The sequence below is a fragment of the Pinus tabuliformis genome, chromosome 4_2 (genome assembly GCF_031772625.1).
Source record: "Pinus tabuliformis cultivar Carrire ecotype Pingquan chromosome 4_2, CPIR1, whole genome shotgun sequence".
NCBI lineage: Eukaryota > Viridiplantae > Streptophyta > Pinopsida > Pinales > Pinaceae > Pinus > Pinus tabuliformis.
The window spans coordinates 1,107,014,856-1,107,031,005 of record NC_142304.1 but is presented as its reverse complement, the minus strand read 5'-3'; the positions used below and the strand labels follow the sequence as shown (position 1 = coordinate 1,107,031,005).

The window sequence follows — 16,150 nt, the reverse complement described above, 5'->3', positions numbered from 1 at the left end:
AAGCATCACCCTGATCATCCGACATCGGTCCCTATGCCGATGCTAGACCTGCTGCCCAACATCCTCTGCACTGCTACATCATGTACTACTACCCATGGCCCTGCCACTGCCACTGCCACTGCTGCATTTGTCCAACAACTCCCTCTACATCCGTGCTGCTACCCATGGCCCTACCACTGCCACTATTGTATCTGCACTGCAACTCAGTTACTGAGAAGTAAGTAACTGATCTCCCAACTCTGACATCTCTGTCAGGCTAGAAACACTCCAACGTTGAAGCTCCCTCTGTCACTACATCCGCATCCGTCTCTACCAACATCCGCTAGTCCCGCTACTCTTCTTTGGAGCTCCTTTAGCAAGGTATAATCCAAGAGGTTGGGTACCTCGAGGATCCCGCCCCTCATCGCCTGTAGTCCGTCTGACTACAGCGCGATGTCTCCCCACTTCCTCTCAAGTGGCATATGAGCACTCATGGCATGGTCATCATCTGTCTCCACTTCTTTCTCCGCCCTTGCTGGAGCAACCTTGGTCTCAGAAGCCTCTCCCTTGCTCTTCTTCCTCAGACACTGGCTCACATAGTGACCCAGTTCCCCACAGTGGAAGCATTTGACCTTGGAGAGGTCCTTCTTCTTTCATTTCTCCTGCTTTCCCGCAAATTCTAGGGCAGCATCCTCCTCTTCCTCCTTGATTCTGACCCCCTTACCGCTGCTTCCCGCCTCGGTTAGCCTTCTGATCTCTTATTGACGAAGAGCTGCCCATAGTTCCTCCCAATCTAGAAGGGTCGACCTATCCAATATGCTATAGACAAATAATTCCCAATCCTTTGAGACTGCGTTCAATGCAGTGCTCACCATCGTCTCCTCATCTGGCGTGGCCCCTAGGGCAGCATCCTCCTCTTCCTCCTTGATTCTGACCCCCTTACCGCTGCTTCCCGCCTCGGTTAGCCTTCTGATCTCTTATTGACGAAGAGCTGCCCATAGTTCCTCCCAATCTAGAAGGGTCGACCTATCCAATATGCTATAGACAAATACTTCCCAATCCTTTGAGACTGCGTTCAATGCAGTGCTCACCATCGTCTCCTCATCTGGCGTGGCCCCTATGGAAGTCAGTTGATCCTGGATCTCCTTCAATTGACCGAGGAGGGTGTCTATCTATTCTCATTCTTGGATCTGGTATGACCGCAGCTGATTTTCTAGTAGCATCTCCCTCTGCACAGAAATATGCTGATACAATTTCGTCAGGGCCTCCCACATCGCATTTGCCATGTCCTTTTCGGCAATATGTGGTACTACATGGTCCTCGACCCCGTCAAGGATGATGCTCTTGGCCCTCGCCATTGCCTCCTCGTACTTTTCGTTCTCATCCGGGTCAACTGGGATAGCTATCGTGTTCAAGGCGAAGTGCTTGAGACGATTCATATCTAGAACGAACAAGATCCTAGCCTTCCAGACTACGAAGTTTGAGGCTTCGTCCAGTCTGTCCTGATCTCTTACCCCATTCACTGCCATTTCGCTACTCCTCTTTCGACTCTTCCAGTCTCTCTACTTCCCTCCTAGAAGTTTGGTGTGACTCCCTCTGAGCCTCGATTTCCCTCCTGGAAACACCTCTACCAATGTCAAGATGCTCCCACTCCGATCGTTAGTGCAGCTGCACCACTGATCCGGATTTCTTGGCTAGAAATCTTCGGCAATAACTCCCTCCTCCTTGGTCTTGCCCTGTTAGGTATTGTTCTGACCATGGTACCCCACCAAATTCACTCCGCAAGTTACCCACAGCCTCCTATGCCCCAGCAAACTAAAGGTTAGAGCTTCTAGGTTCTGCGCAATCCCGGCACCAGCAAAATCCGCACCTCTTGGCCACAGGCATCAATCTTTCCTAACTGAGGAAGATGACCGGGCACTGCGTAGGTCAAGTTTGCTCCTCTCTCCCACTATGTTGATCCTCTGCTCGGCTCGAACTGATGATGTAGGCACTGTGTCACCCCTTCCTTGTGCCTTTTCTGCTAGGAACAACTTTTGTCACTCGGGACAGTTGTTTTCGCTGTTGCTGCTCTGCTCGGCTGATGCCCTCAATTATCCTGTGATCTGCAACCACCCTCTGATACTATGTTGGAATTTCTAAGTCTAACTGTTAGAAATCCTTCCTGTAATTTCTGATTTATTTCTTCCTACTTGTTCTGTTAATTAACAAGTTATTTACCATGTAAATATTGAAAATAAATACAAGTACAGTCTCAACACATACAGATCATCAACTGAAGGAAAAACAAGCACACAAGTGACATCGTTATTTTTGGACTAATGTCCCCAGAAAAACCCAATGCGGGAAAACCGGTGCAGCTATCTAAGGGTTTTATTATTAAGCAGTTTCATAATACAATTTGGGTGCCAGAAATGGCTCACCCAACAGAGAATGCCCTCGGCAGTAGTACCTCTCAGTCAGAGACAGATATCAGCCCCAATCTACCCCACGAAATCTCCCAGCATCAGCCTCTAGGGTTTGCGTCAACCTCTTTGGCCCAGCATCAGCCCAATGTCAGCCTATTTGGCCTAGCGTCAGCCTCTCGGGGCTCTGCGTCAGCCTATGGAGCCTCTGTGTCTCCCACACTAGCCCTCCTCAGGCTCTACGCAGCTCCTGGCTGCCTCTGCATGGCCTCCGGCTGCCTCTGCGTGGCCTCTAGTTGGCTCTGCGTCAACCCTCTCCCAGCTTCTACACTGATGCTCCCCCTACTGTCTCTGCCTTTCTTCTACCATATTCACTGCACCTCTACTGCAACTCTGATCACTCCTTTGATTTCCTCAGCAAGCCTAGCCCCAGAAAATCAAATTCTTGTTCAACTCAGTGTATTCTCCAATTGACCCTCAAGCCTCCTTTTATACTTTTCTCGTTGACAATTCAACGGCCGAGATTAAGTCCCTAATCAACGGCTAAGATTAGATCTGGCTTGATCCATGACTTTTTGGACCATTCTAACTCAATTTTATATTAATTCACATTAATATTTTATTTTCCCTAAGTTTAGACTTAGAGACTCCATTAAAAATATTAATTATTTCAATATCTCCCAAACTGGTTAGATTCTGCCCAAACCATTTCTGGGTATTGGAGATCTCATGTGCTTTAGCCTCTCCACCAATTTTCGTGGCTAGAGCATATTCGATGCTACCCCAAATCAACAGGAATTAGAAACCAATGATATACTTGACCTAATTAGGGGAGGGAAATGGATCAAAGAATGATTTTTTAATGAAAGGCAATGCAAGGATCCTAGTGAGGTTACTAGCCTAAGGAAACCTAGGGCAAGATTCAATCTCGAGGCTAGGGCTTGAGATATCTCAAAATCCAACCATCGAAATTTCTTCAAAATTGGAAGGCACCAAGGAGACACACCAGCACAGTAGGAGCCAAGAGATCGAATTTTTTTGATGGGTGGTTTGCAAGAAATTTGATGCCCTATGAGGCCTAATGGGGCTAGACCTAGAAAAGGAGGAATGTGAATGGAAAAATGAACTTTAAAGTGATCACTAGAGGAGAACCAATGCTTTGTCCTTTGGGAGAGATGGAGTCATGGAAGATTTAGGGTTTGGATTGATTTCTACTTGTCAAGAAAGCCTAAAGACAACTTCGTTGGACATTAGGGTTTAATGGAAATAGCTTCAAGGTCATTTATACCTCGTTCAACAATATTTGGTGACTTATCAAGACAAGGATGTCTCTAGGAACATGCATTCACTCAAACATGGCCCAATCATGATACAACACTATTTAAAGATTCAATTTCCACAATTTCATTCCAAGAAAAGCAACAAATTAACCCTAGAATAGCAAAAAACCCAATATCATGAATGCAACAACATAAAGAATCAAAATAGCATTAACATAGTACTTACATGTAAGAAGAATATATCCAATCACCAAGATATGCCAATCATAAAAGCTCCAAGACAAAGTAGAATAACCAAACATCAAAATTCATCCATTCATCCAAAATGTCTCATCCTCAAAAGATAGTGAAAATCTCACAAGAAGATATGATCCAATCCAAGTAATGATGATGAAATGAAATCACCTCACTTGTATTTATACATGTCCATGAATTTGATTTGCTTAATAAGGCCTAATTGAACCCCTAAAATAAAATTATGTACAAACCCATCAAACTAGCTCAAAATCAAAAGAGTGAGCTTCTCAAGAGGTTGAATGATCAATAATACATGTCGTTGGGCCTTAGAGGAGGCCTAATGAAGTCCACAGGTGCCATAGTGTGAAATATGACTCCCAAAAGTAGTGGATAAGGGGTTGACCCCTTGTTCTCCAAGTAATAAACTTGTGGAACTTGTGGTGCTCTCAAATGGATGTGGGGGCACACAAGTGTCCCCATGGGTCTCCAAACAAATCGAAGATGCTTGTAGACCATCTGCAAGGGCTCAGATGATGGTATAAGTGATGCCACATCATCATACAAGTCCTGGGTCATCTACCAAGTGCATGATGTAACTATGGGGCCAGCGAGGCATGGTGAACCATGTGCATCTTCCTCGTCCAATAGGTGAACCATGAGCAATCTCTGAATGACTCTAGAGATACATAGAATGTTGTCTGTTGTTGTGGAGGCCCGTGGTTCTCTACACATACCCTACATGTGCCAATGTAGCCCTCTGGAGAGTTAGGACCCCGTATAGGGAGACCAAACCCAGAATGGAGACCATCTGCAATCTTGCATAAAATCCAATGCGTCCCTATGCCTTACAGCATACCAAATTATTAAAGAAATCAAGCAAAAGAGTTTACAAACCATGGAAACAAGTGGGCACTTCATAATGGCATGCCCTTCCATAGTGGGCTTTGGCATGTGTTAATATCTCCAAGCTCCAAGTGGGGTTAACCAAGCATCCTATTAGGTGGTTTCTACTTTTAAAGGGGGTGGTATGTTCATGGTACATCCTTCAAATGGTGGTGGCATGTGATCAAATGGTGGAACAGAGTAGGGAATGAAGGTGAACAACCTAGGTCACATGCCATGGTACAAGGGTAGCTAATAGAAGGGAAGCCCACACTTGGGTAAATGATGTGTTGGAGGGAGAAATCGTGGTACATGAGTCACCCTGGCCTTGATTTTTCCACCCTTCTTCGTATGCCTTTTGCCTTTTATGATTTTCGTTGGTTAACTATTCGGGGCTCAAAGGGATGAGAGGATGATGTGCAAAGTATAGTAGTGGATACCCCCTTTTAAGGTGGGGCAGTTCATCGCCCATCAGGGGTTGGGACAATCATGGGTTCCTAAATGATAAAAGAGGCTCATCTAGGGTCTATAGGAACCAAGGTGATGGCCATGGAAGTGGTAGAGCTCGTGTAATGGCTTTTGCCCACGTGCTAAATGTGTTTGTCCCGGCCATCTTTTGCATTTTATGGTACAATTTCCTGTTGAATGTGGCCAATTATGTTTTTTCTTTTCTTTTTAGTTGCATCAACCTTCAGGGCATCGTTCCAAGCCCAACCCAATATGCGGGCAAAGGGGAGGGAGTGGCTGACCCTATGTGGAGCCAGTGGAGGAATGTGGACCCAAGTGGGAGAAGTGATGAGAGGGGTTATAATGAGTGGAAGGGGAGTGATATATGTGAATCGGGGAGCAGGACCACGCATCCAAAATCAAGGTTTCCCATGTAATACCATCCCAGAAACCCAAAGGCCAGTAAAAGAGATCCCACGGGGCTAGGGTTCAAGGCTAACAACCCAAATTGGACCTAGGAGACAGGAGCACAAACCTAGTCCACTCTTTCTGTCGAATCCCCCCATTAGTCCATGCCTAAGCGTTTCCATGATAGGTAAACTAAAATACTCGATTACCAAATGACAAGGCATACCTATAGGTTTGGAAGGCCCACCTTCAAACATACGATCATGATAGATGGGCGAGGGACCACATGGTTGTCTTAAGTGGCGAAGAAATGGCACAATGAGCTAGTTGGTGGTTGCAAGGGGTTGTTGGTTGTTAGCTGAGGACCATCACGGAGAAAAATTTTCTCCTAGGGATATCACCCACAAAATGGTGGGTAACAAGGCCGAAATTCTGATGCAAGAGGGCTGAAATTTGTGATTGAAGCAGTGTTGAAGAAGGTTGACAATTGTTGATTAGAAGCAGACTTTTGTCATCTTGAAAGGATTTTGTTGGGAGACTGACTTGGTGGATTGGAGGTCTTATTGTTGGTCAAAGGGTCTTGGTTGTCTCATTTGATTTGGTTCTGAAGGAAGAGGAGAATTTTTGGGTTTTCCCCTAGACGAGGGGTTTTGCCTTGGCTGAGAGCCTACATCCCACATCCTTGTTGTTTTGATCTTCATGCATTTATGTTCTGACAGTTTCTTGATTATAAAAAGATAAAAGAAGACACAAAAGAAGATAATAAGAATACAAAGAAATCAAGTAATTATCAAGATAAGAAAATCTTTTTGCCTTTTTTATTTTCTAACATGGTATCAGAACTAAGGTGAAGTAAGAAGGAAAAGAAGGCAGCTAGAAGAATATGTTTATTGGCTTGTTTATGAATCAAGATCTTTGAAATCAGGCCACAGACATGGGCTAATAGATTGAAGAGATTGAATAAGTCAAGAAGCATTTGTTGGAGATCCAAGAAGCTAGGCAACAAGCCTAGTCTAGGCTGAGAATCTTGTGAGGAAGATCGAAGATCTGAGGGTCTTGAAATTACCACTGAAATCTATGCAATATTATAACTAGATCATACGCTTAAGGTATCTGTTGTAGTCCTAATAACCAACAAAGAAAAAGGAGATCAATACCTAACTGTATAGAAGCATATTAGGACCATTTGAAAGATTTGATTATAAGCTACAGTCACTTTAAGGGCTGCAAATCATTTTCAGAAATTCAGAATATCATACCATTGCCAAGGCTAGTAGCAGCCTCTCTCTCCATCAAATTGTGACACTTCAAAGATAAATCAAGTTCGCATTTCCTTGGAATAGTATAGTGATATATTACAAGATCACTTTGTATGATTGTTGAAAGCCCTAAAGGGACCAGCCTACTTTTTAAGGCAACAAAAGGAGAATTTTGTGCAACCCTATCATTGAGCAACCACAAAATCTTTGCCTCAAGGAGAAGAAGCAGTCTATCATATTAAGGAATATTCACAACCAAAGGAAAAACAATTAGTCATTTTAAGGTAGAATATCTTGACTCAACATCCTTGAAGTTCCTCTTGAACGCAACACTAAAGGAGGTACAACTTTATCTTTAGGAAGTAGTCACTTTCAAGAAAGGGTAAGGTAAGGCTGCTATAAGGTACATATGACATAACATGTTCATTTGTGAGTTTTTGTTTAAATATAAATATGCATTAGGGTTTTGCTATATGTTTTGAGTCTAAGGTTTGTAGTCTTATATTTGTTGAAGATTTTTTGAATATCTATAATTATAAACCCTAGATGGATATTGAATTAGAGAACCCTAGTCAATGTAAAAACCCTAACCCTAATTTGATTATTCCTTCGTAGAAACCCTAGCTTCTATAGGTAGTCTAGGGATAAATGGAAAACCCTAGTGAAGATAGAATTGGATTTGAAATTCAAACCCTAACGTTGATGTTTTGAAAGATAACATCAAGAAACTTGGGGTTTGGATCTAGAAACCCTAGGAATTACTCCTCTCTAATGATTGCATGAAATCCCTAGATTGTCAAAAAATCATAATCATGCCCTTGTATACTTGTGGTGGTACTTGTCAATTGAAAGTTGCAGGTACATAAAGAAATGTTGAGAATAGTAACTTGGTAATCAAATTGGATCCTTGGGCACTCTGATAAAGGTAGTCTCATATGAAGATCGACCATGGGGATATTGATGCTTCGCGGTGAGAAGGAACCCTTGAAGAGGGAGTCCTTCAAGGTTTGTAGAAGGAGCAACTCAAGGTATGTTTAAGATTATAGGAGTTGTAGCAGGTCTCCATCATAAACGCATGTACGATCATTTTGTCTTTAAAGTTTTTCCTTATGACTCTCATTTCTAGGGTTTTGTTGTAGAATCATGAAGATTTTTATATTGTTAGGATACTTGATCTCTAGATTAAATCAACACTTGTAATAACTTTTTTTTGTTATTTGTTAACTTTGGTAAAACCCTAGCATTTTGATTTTTAGGGTTTGTTGATGGTATCTAGGGCATACAATAAACCCCTAGCGTTTTAGGGTTTGGTGATAGTATATATGGCTTATCACAAAACCCTTTTAGGAGTTAATAAAGATCCTAGGTCATGAACAATGAAACCCTAGGTGTAAATGCTTTTGATATGGTTGAAACCCTAACATGGTTTAGTTGTTGGATATCTAAGGTTTATTATTAAAGTTTTGATGATAATATCTAAGGTTTGTGAAAAAAACCTAGCAAAGGTTGTTGTAAGAGTCTAGGGCATGAAAGTGTAACCCTAGTTTATTACTTCTGCTATTATTGTAACCCTAACTAGGTTTAGCTTTTGAACATCTAAAATTTAATTTCTTATTCAAAGTTTCGATAACCCTAGATGCTCTCCTTGTGATAACATGATAACCCTGGATTGATAAAATTAATTTCATGCTCTTGAACATATATATATATGTGCTTGGTTGTACTTCTTGTTGAGATTTCCAGACACAGTTTGCAAAAGTTGTAGAGAGGTATGCCTACCTCATACTTGATGGTGACCTTATGATGATGATGAGCATGATGGAAAGAGGGAGATACAAGAATTTGTTGCAATATGAACATAAAGAATGATGTTTTGGAAGGTTGAAGTTCTCTGATGATAAGATGATGCAAAAGAAAGAGCCTGTGTAGCTGAAAGAATAAAGTTGTTGATGATGGACTTATCCCCCTAGTTGAGAGGGAGCTTGGATGAAGGAAAGTGTATATCCTCCATAGCTAAGAAGGAGGACATGATGGGCCAAGACTAACAGTCGTACGTATAGTGAAGACCATGAAGAAAGAATGAGATCGGAGAATGGCTAAAGCACTACTGAAGGTTATTCTTATTTGATGAAGTGGTGAACAAAGTCTCAGTTGATTTGAGAAGTGTTGAGGCTGAGTTTGGTGTTGCTTGAAAAGTTGGAAACAGGAAGCTTTCGTCAAGATTTGTTTGGATATTATTTAAAACTAAGCGGCATCAAAATGGTTGAGGAGCCCGGATTTTATCCTAGCATATTGATAACAAGAACCAATATATTGGAAGTGATTGGAGTCGTGAGGCTATAGTATGTTATGATGGATGGAATAGTTGATGTGTTGATCTCTCCCTGAGAAGTTTGAATATTTGATAAGCATGCTTGGATTGACTTGGTAGAGAGGGAGAGATGAGTACCTTAGGCTGCATGCCTGTATGATGGTACTTGGGAGGACATCTTGGCCTGGTTGGTATTGAGATCTCAGTTATATTTTGGCCTTGATGATGTCTAGATCCCGTTGTGGGAGGGTATCTTGGTCTTGATGATATGGAGCTTCGTTTTAATGATGATATCTTGAACTTAATGATACCTAGATCCCTGTAATGGTTGGTCTCTTGGCATGGAGGCCTAGGTGGTATTTATATCCAGATGGATTGATACCAAGGTTGTAGCATGATGGTACCTATAGCAGCAAGTTGCCTTGATGACACCTTAGTCCCTGTTGAGTTAGTGAGTTGGCAGGTTGTTAAAATTGGCAACTAGGGCCAAACACCATGTGGATCACCTTATTTATGGCTTTTGATATTTTTCCTAGATTCCTCTCATCGAGAGGTGTAGGATTGATCTAAAGATCATCCGATTCCGATAAGTATTTATGGAGATATGAATTTATTTTAATTATGGACAAATTGTCAAGGTCGGCCAACAAACTTATGTAGGCTCAGAAGCCCAACAGTCATGTCTATTCAACCTCAACGTTTGCATATAAATACAAGGAGCATTCTCCTCATTTGGACAATTCAATTCACTCATCTTCTCTCTCTCCCCTACGCATAAAAGGAGCCTCTCTCTCTCACACGTGTGGCTGAAAGGAAGACGTCCTAGGGCAAAGAAGACACAGAAAGAAGGACGCTAGGGCAACAGGTCATCTCTTTGACCAGCGTTGACCTCCAAGAATTGCGGATTAGATGTGGTTGCCTCTCCTAGGCAGGCCGCAATTTTTGGCACAAAAATCGACGTGATCTAACCTCTGGTTTGACCGATATTGACTGCCCTAGTTTAGGGCTGCGGTTGACTTCAGAAATCTGCAAATTGACTGAACTTTTGGCGTTGTTCAAGGGTTGTTTCTTCAAGTTGTTCAAGGACAAGTTGACCAAAAATTGACCAAGTATTTTAGAGGTCAATTTCAGCTAGTTTGACCAAGTTTGACTTTGTTGATCTAGGGTTTGTTGTTGCTGATATAAAATTACAGAATTCAGATTTTGTACTATTTCTCTCTGCTGAACTATTGAAGATAAAAGAAGATTTGATCAAAGGGTTTCCCCGCATTGGGGTTTGTCCCTGGCTAGCCGCCACATCTTGTGTCTCTTGTCTTCACTTGTTTTCTGTTGATCATTTAATGTTCTATCTGCACTTTACTTAATGTATATGTGATTGCTAATCTATGGCTAATAAGAAGTTAAATAAGTAAACTACTCTAAGCATAAAACATACCATAATTTAACATGGTATCAGAGCTGAGGTGAAGACAAAGCCCAAGCAAGAGCAAGAGCAAGAGCAATCACCAAAGAGAAGGTTGGCAAGGCTATCTTAAAGAAATCATGGGGTCCTCAACACACTTCACTGCTGAAGACAAACTCCGTGAGAAGTATGACTATCACAGATGGAAGATGTCTCTCGATCTAACATTAGAAGAACAGGAAGTGTTGGACCATGTGAGAGGCAAGATTGTTGAGCCTCCATCAAATGCATCCGTTGCTGCTAGGAACAAATGGACCATGGGAGAAGTCAAAGCAAGGAAGATCATCCGGGACTCTATCGACAAGCGCTTGGTGGCCTAAGTTTCCGAGCTGAACACCTCCAAGGAAATCTACGATAGACTGGTGAGTTTATTTAAAGTTAATGATGCAAATCAAGTCTTGTTTCTTAGAAATAAGCTGAAGGAAATTAAGAAGGGCAAAGATGCGAGTATGCAAGCATATTTCTTAAGAATCACCGAAATCAAGAACGATCTCCTATCTATTGGGGAAGTAATTCCTGACAGGGAAATGACACTCACAACTCTTGGATGACTGCCATCTGAATGGTATATATTCAGGACTACTCTTCTCAACAATAACGTAATTCCTGGATTTGAGGAATTAATGGCCAGATGCATTCAAGAAGAAACAAGGATGGAAGAGCAAGAAATGCTCATACTCAAAGGTCATCCCTCTGCCTTTTCTTCTCATACTAAAAGAAGAAACAATTTCGGGACTAAAATCAAAGGAATGGCAGGTCACATGGCAGAGGTAAAAGAAGTGTTGAAAATCAAGGAAGAGGACAACCATTTAAGAAGGCAAAAAATTCCAAGTATGAATCTAACACTGTTAACAATAAGCAAGATGAATATTATCTACCAACAACTCTATCTACTACTGCTCCCTCGGACTCGCTGGGAAATTGGCTTATTGATAGTGGTGCCTCAAGGCACTTCACTGGTTACAAAGAAGCTCTCTATAGTCTAATAGAGAAGGAAACCAACCTGGATTGTTCTTGGAGATAATTCAAAATATCCCGTGAAAGGCGTAGTGTTAAGTTATGGTATGTTCTATGCTTATAATAGTTTACTTCTTTTCCTAATTAAGATTAGCAATCACATGTACATAAAGTAAAGTGCAAATAGAACATTAAACGATGGACAGAAAACAAGCCAAGACAAGAGACACAAGATGTGGCGGCTAGCTAGGGACAAACCCCACAATGTGTAGGGAAACCCTTTGATCAAATCTTCTTTTATCTTCAATAATTCGGCAGAGAGAAATAGTACAATAAATCTTATTCATATCAGTAGTAGCAAACCCTACATCAGCAGCATCAACATTAGCGGCTTCATCATCAAACTAGGGCAGACGATATCTCACAAACCGACCGTTGGATTGGCTTGATTTCACCACCAAAAGTTGTGGCTTCCAGAGGAGGTTCAGATGAACCTACAGTGCAGTTTAGATGAAGAGATCTTCTTGTCCACGCAGGTCAAACTTTACTTCTGCAGTTGCAGCTTCAGTTTCGGCAGCGTCCGGCTTCAAACTAGGGCAGTCGATATCTTGCAAACTGTCCGTCGGATTGACTTGATTCCACCACCAAAAGTTGTGGCTTTCAGAGGAGGTTTAGATGAACCTACATCGTAGTTCAGATGAGGAGATCTTCTAGTCCACGCAGGTCAATCTTTACTTCTGCAGTTGCAGTTTCAGTTTCGGCAGCTTCCGACTTCAAACTAGGGCAGTCAATATCTTGCAAACCGTCCGTTGGATTGACTTAATTCCACCACCAAAAATTGTGGCTTCCAGAGGAGGTTCAGATGAACCTACAGCGTAGTTCATATGAGGAGATCTTCTAGTCCACGCAGGTCAAACTTTACTTCTACAGTTGCAGCTTCAGTTTCGGCAGCTTCCAGCTTCATGTGTGAGGGATAGACCCTTTTCTGCGCAGTAGAGAGAGAGAGAGACGTGATGAGTTGAGTGAGTCCAAATGAGGAAAAGTCCTCCTGTATTTATACACAACGTTGGTGTTTGAATAAATGCGACTATTGGGCTTCTGAGCCTACATGAGTTGTAGGTCGGCTTGATAATAATTCCATAATCAAAATAAATTCATATCTCCATGAATACTTATCGGAATCGGATGATCTTTATATCAATCCTACACCTCTCGATGAGAGGAATTTGATAAAAATATTATCAACCATGAATAAGATTACCCACATGAAGTTTTGCCCTAGTTGCCAATTTTAACACTCCTTCTCAACTAGGGAGAACTTCATCTGTAATCTGTCTATCGGTCGTTACTATTCATCCATCAAATGCACTGCCCTATACAGCCTGACCCTTGACCTGCTCTGCTCTATTTTGCTTATTCTGCTTTGTCTTGATCTGCCCTGTACTGATCTGTGTTGCTTTGCTCTATTCTGCTCTGCTCTTGCATTGTCCTATTCTGCTCTGCGTTTGTTCGAATTATGAAGAAGAAGAAATGATCGAGGATGTATCACACTGACTCAAAGTCAGTCTCAGAGTATGTACCACTAGTCCCAGACCATTCTCAACCGACCCGAAGTCAGCATCATAGTGGGTACAACTCCATGCTCCCAGACCAGTATCATCCTCCACTAACTCAAAATCAGTCTCAGAGTGCATACCACTGGTCCCAGGCCAGTCTCAACCGACCCGAAGTCAGCTTCATAGTAGGTACCACTCCTACCACTCGTCCCAGACTAGTATTGCAATCTTAGAGAGTGTACCACTGGTCCCAGACTAGTCTCAACCGACTCGAAGTCAGCGTCATAGTATGTACCACTCCCACTGATCCCAGACCAGTACTGCACTGACACGAAGTCAGTCTCAGAGTATGTACCACTGGTCCCAGACCAGTCTCAACCAACCCAAAGTCAGCGTCATAGTATGGTACAACTCCTACCACTGGTCCCAGATCAATGGAAGTCATCCTAGCATTAGGGAGTACAGTAGATACAGTGATGCGTCCATCAGTACTACTATGGTCCCTAACTTCATTGATCAGATGAGAGGTACTTCCCATGAGTCCCAGACTGCATGGGTAGGATGCCTCGACAGGAGAACTTAATCAATCCCATCCTCACAGGAGAACACATCAATCCTGCTACAATCGCCATGGAGAACACATCAATCCAGGCCTCACAGGAGAACACATCAATCCTGCTATAATCGCCATGGAAAACACATCAATCCAAGCCTCACAGGAGAACTAATCATCCTGCTACATAGGAGAGCGAATCATCATGTTCCACAAGAGAGCGAATCATCTTGTCCCACAAGAGAGCGAATCATCTTGTCCCAGTGCGCACCACTAGGGGAGGGTGAGTCACCCTGTGGTCGTCTGTTGCTCTAGTAAGAACCGCAAGCGCTCAGAGCTCCCAGAGCTCAATGTATGCAACATGCAGGACCCTTGTACAAGGGTTTCTTGACGACTCATCTTAATGCGATGGAGCCTCCTTGCTCATCGATTTACCATATCCCGGATGATGTCTATCTGCTGGAGCAATCAACGAATATGGGATTCCTCAATAATCGAATCCCACCTTTGGTTGTTACAGAGAATCACAGTGGTATCCAATGTAAATCCAAATAGCTCACTAAAGATCTTTCGCAACCAAACTGCCTCACGGGAGGCCATGCTAGCAGCAATATATTCTGCTTCGGCGGTGCTCAAAGCCACCGACTTCTGCTCCCTGCTCATCCAGGATATCGAAGCAGATCCCAAGGTGAAACAGCACCCAGAAGTGCTCTTACGGGCCTGCTCAATCAGCGTCAGTGTATCCAAGTAGTCTCACATCTCTGACAGTGTATCTTAACCCATTAGTAATTGTGCCATGAAGATATCTCAGAAGATTCTTGGCATCAATCCAGTGAGGCTCAACCAAATATGAGCTCACAATGCTAACTGCAAAACATATGTTCGGACGAAGGTTCGCCAAGAACATCAGTGCGAATGAGTTTATGAAACTCAGAGGCATTTCCCAAATTTGGTCCGACATCACTACCATATAACTTCTAAAAGTTAAGATCCTCGAGGTAGTCACAGCCTTGCAGTCCATCATACCAAATCCTTCTAATATCTTTACCACATATTTTCCTTGAGATAGGAAAATTTCCCTTGGCTTCTGCCACGCTTCAAGTCCTTGGTCCTTCATTTCAAATTCGAAAGCCAACTCCGTCTTACATTTGTGAATGAGAGGGTATGCACCTGTCAGAAAGAGATCATCCACATACAACACCAGTATGAGAGGCTTGTCATCTTCAACCTTAAAGTAAAGGTTAGGATCGGCTTCACTCCTAGTGAATCCCAACTTCATCAAGTAGCTATTAATCCTCTCATACCATGCTCTAGGTGCTTGCTTCAGCCCATAGAGAGCCTTCTTCAACCTGCATACATGAGATTTTCGATCATAAATCTCAAATCCTTCGGGTTGCTCCATGTAGACCTCTTCTTTGATCGAACCGTGCAAGAACGCGGTCTTGCAATCCATCTGATGTAGGTTCCATCCTTATGAAGCCGCAAGGGCTATGATCGAGCGGATGGTCGTATATCTGGCAATAGGTGCAAATATCACATCATAGTCTATACCTTCCTTCTGGGAGAAACCACGAACAACAAAACAAGCCTTATACTTTTTTGTACTTTTATCTGCTACATGCTTTATCTTGTAAATCCATTTAGAAGTGACAATTGTCTTGTCCTAGGGTCTGGGAACTACTTCCCAGACATCATTCTCCATAATAGACTCATATTCTTTGGTCATAGAATCCTTCCATACTTGATGCTTGATGGCATCTGAGAATGATGGAGGCTCATTTTGTATGATCGTGCTCATGATGGTCAGGTATCCCTGATACCTATTAGGTTTCTTACTTTCACGGAAGGTTCCTCGGGGTGCAGCATGTCCTTCAGCATCATCAAGTATCCCCCTAAGCCATGAAGGCCTCTTCCTAGAAGAAGGAGGCTCAAGTGGATAAATAAGATCCATGGGTTCCTCGACATCAGGCATTATTACATCATCTACCCATAGACATCTTCCACAATCGTACGGTTCTTCCTTTCCGCCACACCATTCTGCTCAGGAGTATGTGGTGTAGTAGTCTCCCTCTTAATGCCAACCTCAAATATGCCTGAGTGAACCAATAGTAATATATCGGAGGTCTTGCTTTGGCTTGAGGGGAATGGTCCCCTTTTGAGCTTTCCTTTGGCACATCTTGGACATACACCTTCTTTCTCTACTCGGAATTCGGGCATCCCTGTCACCATTTGTCTTACACCGGGTAGAGCTTTATAATGAAGGTGGGAAAACCTCCGATGCCAAAGTTCGGACTGAAGAGATGTGTCATAAGATATGACACCTAGCAGACTTCCATCGACCTGATATAAATTATAATGAATCAACACGAAACCCAAGAGTAAAGGCATCTTTAACATTATTTTTCCATATATGT

The 16,150-nt window shown here is 42.5% G+C and overlaps 1 protein-coding gene across 1 annotated transcript in view; it reads right to left on the bottom strand.

Annotated features, from left to right (window-relative positions):
* The window catches only part of LOC149173542 (chloroplast sensor kinase, chloroplastic-like), a 176,584-nt gene that overhangs the window by 114,687 nt on the left and 45,747 nt on the right, over positions 1–16,150 (bottom strand). The gene's annotated exons all lie outside the window — the stretch shown is intronic.